An 8244-nucleotide genomic window follows, 5' to 3' on the forward strand; every position below is an offset into this window, starting at 1 on the left:
AGTAGGGACTTTTTTTTTTTTTTTTTTTTTTTGCTCCTAAGCAAATCTAACATCATCACATGCTGTGCATATGCTCTTACTATTTACTCATTAGATCTTCTCTTCACCAATGCTATGTGTGCTCAGATTCATTGTTTTGGATTTTACAGTGTAGCCTACAGAAGAACTCAGTCGTAATTTTATTTATGTCCTCCTATCTTCCTACATGGAACCAGAATTTACTGTCCCTTGTGTAGATATAGCTATGTTTTGTTTTCTGAGAGCATACAGAGTAGAATTGAATGCTTATTCTCACATCCTGTAACCCAGCTGTCAGGACTTCCCAGTTGCTTAAGACAGCTCAGTATTTTTAAGTTGTTCCAAGCACACTAAGGGAAGTTGAAGAAATTGAATGAATTATCTGGATTCTCTCTTCACTCACAATTATGTTTTGCTTGATTTTAAATAGACATTTCCTCTCTCTCTTATTCTCCTGATATCTTACTTTTCCTTCACATACCTCTTCTCTTTCTCCCTTCTTAGCAGTTGAGACAGGATGCCATCAGAGCCAAAATAATTAATTTTATTATTTTGTTGTGAATTGATTATTGGTGTCCCTTAATTGTCTTTAGTTGTCCCATGTGAAAACACATGTCAGGATAGATAAAGCAGAAATGTTTGATGTAAATCTAGTATGTACACATTAGTTATCATTCCTAGAATGTTCCTCTTTTATGCAAACTGGTGCAACTCTTAGCTGTACTGTCTTTTAAATTTTGAAAGCTTTAAAGATTTTACCAGCTTTATTGTGGACTCAATGTCTTTAATTTGGTCTTTCAAAATGTAGTGCCCCCACCCCCACCCTTTGCTTGCTTCATGTATCTTTGGGAAGATACTTATATTTCCAGAGAGTTTCACACCTGGGAGGCACCTATGTTACCGCTTGAAAAAAGTTATTTTCAGACCATACAATAAAAATTTATATTCCAGGGAAATACTGGGATAAATAATAAGTGATAATGTTCACATAAATTACATTTTTAAAAATAAGAATGGATTAGTTATTTGTGAGAGGGAAGTTCACCTGGCTAACATGACATTAGACACTAAAGCCCATGCTAAACTGTTGACATATTTATTGTTACTGATAGAGATTAAATTCAGAAGATTATCATATGTGTTAAGACATTTAGTACTCCGTTTTCCTAAATGAAAGTTATCTCAGTGAAGTTTGTGTTTAATAAGAAAATAAGTGTTTCACATCTCAGTATGCAACTTGATAACATCTAAATTCAAAGACAGGTATGATAAGAATTGTCACAGAGTTTCACTTTAGGAACTTTTAATTACTGTTTTCACAGTTACCTATAGTGGTAGTGTTGAAGGTGCAATTCTGCTGTGTGTGTGTGTGTGTGTGTGTGTGTGTGTGTGTGTGTGTGTGTGTGTGTGTGTGTGTGTTTTGTTTTTCTAGATACGGCTTCTTTGTAGATTTGAAGCCTTTCCTGGAACTCACTCTATAGACCATGCTGGCCTCGAACTCACAGAGATCCACCTGTCCTTCTGCATTTTGCTGTTAGGAATGTTTAAAATTTCTTTTAAAATGCTGACTTTCTCAAACTCATTGTAGAATTTGCATTTTACCCTAATTATTAAAATATATTTCTATTCTTGGTCATTACATTAAGTCACGCAGCTATTAGTTTCCACGGTGAAACTCTAATAGAATTAAATATGAACGTATTTATACAGATAGAAATAATGAATGATCTCATGGATATTATTCAATTGATGGTTAAGCTTATAAATACAGGACTTGAAAGTTTAATGCTTTAATTATCTTGAGAAACTTAGTGAATTACAAACCTTTAAGTAGCCTGGCAGATTAACCACAACATGGCCATATGCAGCTAGAAGAGGCAAGCCACAGTTGACAGTGCTTATTTTTCCCAGGACCAGGTTATCAGAGCATGCCTTGTGTACTCTTTTGCTGTAGTGGCCTCTTTCACTGTACTCTAACTGTACACTGAAATGTTAGCTACTTTCTTTTCTTCCCTTTATGTTTCTCTTGCTTTCTGTTTGTTTGGTTTGGTTTTTCAAGACTGGGTTTTTCGGTGTAACCCTGGCTGTCCTGGACCTCCCACTGTAGAACTTAGCCTCCCAAGTGCTGGATCAAAGGCATGCACCACCACACCCAGCAAACTACCTAGTTTCAGTGTGCTTAAAAGTGTTCTTTTCTTTCAAACAATTGTGTTCCATCTGGGCAGTTCTAATCTATTATCTCTGAACTTACAAATATTTTAGATGTACTTCTTTTGATGTTCTCTAATATGTTAGGCTGTATGTATTTATGTAACCATCTAACTCCACTCACCTAGTAGTATTTTTGTCTTACTATTTTTATTATCCACCTTTCTAAATTGGTTGGTTATTGCCAACTTCTTTGTGCCTTGTTCCATTAGTGAAGTGAATTGCTAAATTGTAAATGATTTTAACATGTTTTATGATTTTTTACATTATATTTACTTGTGCAATTTGTACATAAGTATGCATATAACTAGGCTTAAAATATTAGCAGGCATTCTACCTATAAATTTAGGGAGTAAATACTAAATCTTTACATTGCTATGAATTTTGTCTATGTGACGTCATTTTTAATTTAGATTACAAGTGTACATTGTTAGAGGGCACTATATGGTAGTTCAGTACATGTATACATTGCATCAAGTTTAAGACAAAAAGCATTCAGTTTTTATCATTATTATTATTAAGTGTTTCTGACTTAAAACAACTCAAATTCCTTTTAATTTAATGGCAATGTTATAACATCTATGTAGGCAGAAGTTTCTGTCCTGCCAGCAGCTTTCAAATAAATACACTGAAGATTGTATTAATTACAAATGCTTGGCTGATAGCTCAGGCTTATGTCTAACTAGCTCTGATAACTTAAAATAACCCATGCACATCTAAATATTGTGCATGTATAAGAAAAAAATGTATAGCATTGAATTTGAAGTTGTAGACACTCAAAATCTTTTAAATTCCTAAATTAAATCTCTGTATCATTTTTCTTCTTAATTGCAAAATCATGATGCTGTATTATTATAAAAAAGCTTTTCTAACCCATTAAATTTTATTTTTGTATTTATTTAAACCTCCACTGTATATGACAAAGTATATTCCTGTGGCTGCATTTTATAAATTTTCAGAGTAGAGTTATTGTTATATTTAAAACATATTTTTCTAGTGACAAAGGAATACATTTTAATCCTGAGATAGCTTTTGAAATAACATTAGACTGCTTCCTTTCATACTGCCTTACTGGTTTGGTAAACTTCATGTGATAAATATAAAGTTTCATTTCTTCAAATTATAGCTGATCCAGAAAAATAAAAGATTACTGTATCCCATCTGTAGTATTTTCTTTATTTAAATAGTTATATTACATACAAATTGCATGTCATTTGGAATTATATAATTGCTAATATATACTAGCACATACAACTTGTTTAAAGATTGGTTAGTATTTCCTGACAAAACAAATGTGTAGTAAATAATTTCTAAGAAAACTTTTCAATAGGTTTCCTAAATATTTGTTCCAATTTGTTATGAAAGTATGTCCTAACTTGTATGCTGATATTATACATGGCTTCTTTCTTTTTAAAGTGAAGTTATTTCATGTAAGAAAGTTCAAAATCATGTTGGTCCCCTTCTACTAGAATTTAGTTTATTGATTCTTTCCTCAAAATAAGCATTCAATTTTGACTGTTTTTAATAACTGATCACTGAAGTCATGAGATCCTCTACCTCATACTATAATTATCATAAAAACTTTATTAAAAGGTTGTATATAATATCCAACAAAACATATAGGAATATGTTTTTACATTATTTTATATTCCTATATGTCACCATGGTTAGAGAAGAGGGACAATATTTTTTATATTAAGCAGAATTTGTGCTTTTAATAACTGTTGAAATTGAGAATCAAAAAATTTAATGCTATTATGAATAGATTGGTATCTGAAAATCTCAGTGATTATCTTCATAATTCAAATAGACAATTTACATCTTTTCATGAAGCCGACACAGAGATGTTTTTATAGGAAGCTGTATAGATACTACACTTCATATACACACGTAATATAATTGGATACTTATTTTTTTGGTAAAATACAGTACTCAGTGTTTTCAGAAAATGAGCACTATGTAATATCACTTCTATTGCTGTGGGCCTGCTTCCCGTGTGAGTTCATTCTGACATTGAAGATGTCAACTAAAATTTATGAATTGTTCTAGAAATAACATGCATAATTAAGTGTATATTTGTTTTTCAGATTCAGACATATGCAAAGTCATATGCCCAGAACAGTTAGATGATCTGTTACTTCACCTTACACACACATTCTTCTCACTCAGAGATGTGACTACTCTGGAAAGGGTCCTTCATTGTGCACCTGGAGATCTTTCCTCCTATATCACTATATTACAGTATCCTGATAAGATCAATTCCAGCATCAGTCACAAGGTCCTCTTCAGATCAGAATTTGAATGGTTTCCAAAAATTTCTGTGAGGCAAGATGTAGAAATATTAGCTAAAATGGTGTCAAATATGTTTTCAATGAAAAAAATCTATGATTCACATGTGGAAATTAATCTTTGATGATCTGAATTGGAAATGTGTTCATTACAGACAATGTTATTTCTTATTTGTGCCTTTAAAATGCAAAACACAGATAAATTATAGTTATATAGTTGATCTTATGGGTTAATATTTATTGATGTGCTTTTTGGTCATTCTTTAAAGTGCTGAGAGTGAGTGAGATACTTTTCTATTGCTGTGATAAAATTCCTTAAGGAAGGTTTATTTAAACTTCCAGTCAATTATGGCAGGGAATGGTGACAACAATGTAGAAACCTAGCAACAGAAAGAGTTGAGAGCTTTGATTACAATCCACAAATAGGTGGAGGTAGGGAACTGGAATTGAAATAGCACTGGGATTTTAAACCTCATAGTCCACCCCAAGTGACATACTTCCTCTGGCCATACCTCTTAAACCTCTCAACAGGCAGCACCAACATCTGGCCCTATAGGGCACATTCTGAGTCAAACCTCTACAAATTCATATCTACAAATTATATGACAAATCATGTTATAAAATAGTTTCTACCTTTTACATGCATATTTATGTTTTAACTTTAAACTTTGGGGCAATATAGCTTTGCAGGTTTTTTAGTTTTTGAAAATACCAAGAAAACTGATTTTGTTTAGATGGTAAGAAATTGTTTTGTAACATTTTGCACAGAACTTTGTAACACTGTTATAGAGTGGCATCAATTATTGATTGTGAATGAACCAAATTATGATTTACATGTCATATCTATTACTGACTTTTCTATATCATTTTCTTGCTATGGCTGAAATACACATTTATTTTATCTGTTCTTATCTATCTTATCTGTTCACACCTTTTGGATGTTTTTAATGTTTGGTATATTAAAATAATATATATGCCTATTATGTTTTACAAGACATTTCTGTTGATCTTTTTTTTTAATTTTTGCAGTGTGTTAAACCATATTTCAAGCTACAAGAGTATTATACTGGTATTTTAAATTCAACTCATGCCAAATTTACAAATAAACATAGGAAGTGTTGAGCTCTTTGACACTAGGACTTATTTTCTGAGAACTCTATGTGTTCTTTAGCAGCATTTAAACATTTTATTCAGTTCCACCACATGAAGTATTACACTTATTACTGAATATTCCCCTTCCCTGTTACATATTATATAGTGTCTTCCCATTAGATTATTCAGCTGGAAGTTGTCCTCACCCGCTTTCCATAGAAATTCTTTACTTATGTCTTGTATTAAGATTATACTCAACTATGTTTTATCCATTGAGCTCATCATAAACTTGTCTAGTCTTCCATTATCTTTTTCCTGATGTTATTTAATATCAGAAAAGTAATGCAGAAATATAAAAAATAATATATAATTTCAACTCTTCTCTGAAAAGAAATTTCTGAACAAAACCAACAAAATCAAAAATAAAACATAAGAATGCAAAGAAATCTGCTATTCTTATTAATTTGTGCAGAATAAAGTTGATGAAGTATATATATGAAGATATGTATTCTTTACACCATAAGCTATTTTCAGGTGGTTGACAATTATCACTTCCTAATTGGTCAACTTATAGCATTAAGAGCCTTCAATATGTATGCTTGTATGAGCAACACAATTTGGCATACATTACTCCTTTATAATGGTACTATTGGCATTTTTCCAGGTAATTTCTTTACTATAATCATCTTTTGTTACTTATACAACATTTTCATTGCCACTAAGCCACTGATGTTTAATGTAGCTAGTATTCAGTCCCCATAAATTGGGACAAGCAAAATGTTCTTACCCAACCCCATTTCTTAGCCCTCACATTACCATTTGCTAAAAGCTTACATTGCCTTCTTTCAAACAATGAGGGAAGATAACAGATTACTACTAAAATAAATTGTGCTTGTATTTTTAAAATAAAAAGTATAAGAAAATCTGATGACAGGAGTCTATTATATTGTTTAAAGCTGAATAGGGCATTGCATTTAATGAGAGTCAAAGCATTATCTGCCAAGGTCAGTATCAACTTACGGAGTTAAGACATAAAATAACAGATTTGGGGGTTTATTTCAATTTTGAAGCAGAGTATTGCTATGTTACCAATGATGTGTGACAAGCCTCAGGCTTTTGAGTTCTAGGATAGTGTTAAGTCAGGATCCTGAGGCAGAAGTATTTTGTGCATATATATGGTTTATGACATTATAATATAAATATAATATAATATAATGTGGATATGAAGAAACATATTTGCTTTTGAAGTCCATACATATTTGCCAATAACTTAGAACCCCATGGTGGATGTTACCGTTATAAAATCTTGTTGCTATTCATGTTTCTACAACTAATAAAGTGCTTTTTATTGACAAAGCTCTGTGTACAGGTCTTCTACATTTATATTAAAAATGAAACTAGTATGAATTTATTTTAGTATTTCCTGCATTTCTTACAAATTTCATTCCTAGTTATCATTACTAATAAATTACAACAGTGATTATTTTTCTAAGATAAGAAAACACTGCTTAGAAAAGTAACTGCTTAGAAATTCAGATAATGTTCAAATAGGACATTAAAGAGAAGATTTAGAAAACGAACTGTTCCAGTATATGGTCTATGATGACTCTGTATCCAGTTCTCATCTTCACAATATCATCAGAACATATGGATTTCTCACATGTCAAGTTTACATCCATATTAATGAAGAATAAAGTGAATTTTAAGTCCTCTAATAAATAAATTCCTAGTTTTGTTTGCAGCAATTGTTTTAACACAGTAAAATAAAAGTAATTTGGAAATAATGGTGCGGACCAACAACCTTCGAATACTCACAGGTTTGATCACTGCTCTTCATAGTTCAGTAAGCAGCAAGACAATTGCAAAATCTTCTTGATTCAAGCATTACTGGACATTACAAGTTCCAATGGGGAAGGATATGTTAAAGGAATCTGAGGATAAATTTATTCATTTTAAGCTTAATTTTAAAGTTTATTTTTCATACTGAATAACATTTGATTTATTTCATATAAGAAAGTAAGGAATTTTGTATTTTAAGAACTGAAAGATATTTTGAAACATTTGTTAACATAACCTTTTACATATGTGAGATTGCCATTAGTCATTATCCTATATGGTGAAGTATATGAAATGGTAATTGCTAACAATTTTTCCTATGTTATAAGTATAGAAATTTGACCCCCCAAAATTTTAAATTTTCTTTAGTAGAAGAAACTAACTAAAAGTTGACCAACAAACTATACAATCCCTCTCTAAAATCTACCCATATTAATTTATCTTTCAAAAGACTAAAATGCATAAATACTAAATTTCATGAGTAATTTCAATGTGACTTTGGATGAAGCTATAATTCATAATAACTGTAATTTATAACTCAAAACAGGGCAGACTATAGCAGACAGTACCATTTGATAAAATTTCTAGGTCACACTGAGCCATGAATCTTTCTGAAATAATTCCCAAACCTGTTTCCACAACAGAATGACAAACAGTGCCTGTTAAAAACACGGATTCCTAGATTTTACCTTGGAGAATTTGAATGTAGGAGGCATTTGGATCACAATGTTAAATTTCAAGGTTGTACTGCTGCCCAAATGATTGTAAAGCCAAAGTATTAGAAAGAAGTATGGTTGGTTAA

This window comes from Cricetulus griseus, assembly GCF_003668045.3.
Source record: "Cricetulus griseus strain 17A/GY chromosome 1 unlocalized genomic scaffold, alternate assembly CriGri-PICRH-1.0 chr1_0, whole genome shotgun sequence".
Classification (NCBI taxonomy): domain Eukaryota; kingdom Metazoa; phylum Chordata; class Mammalia; order Rodentia; family Cricetidae; genus Cricetulus; species Cricetulus griseus.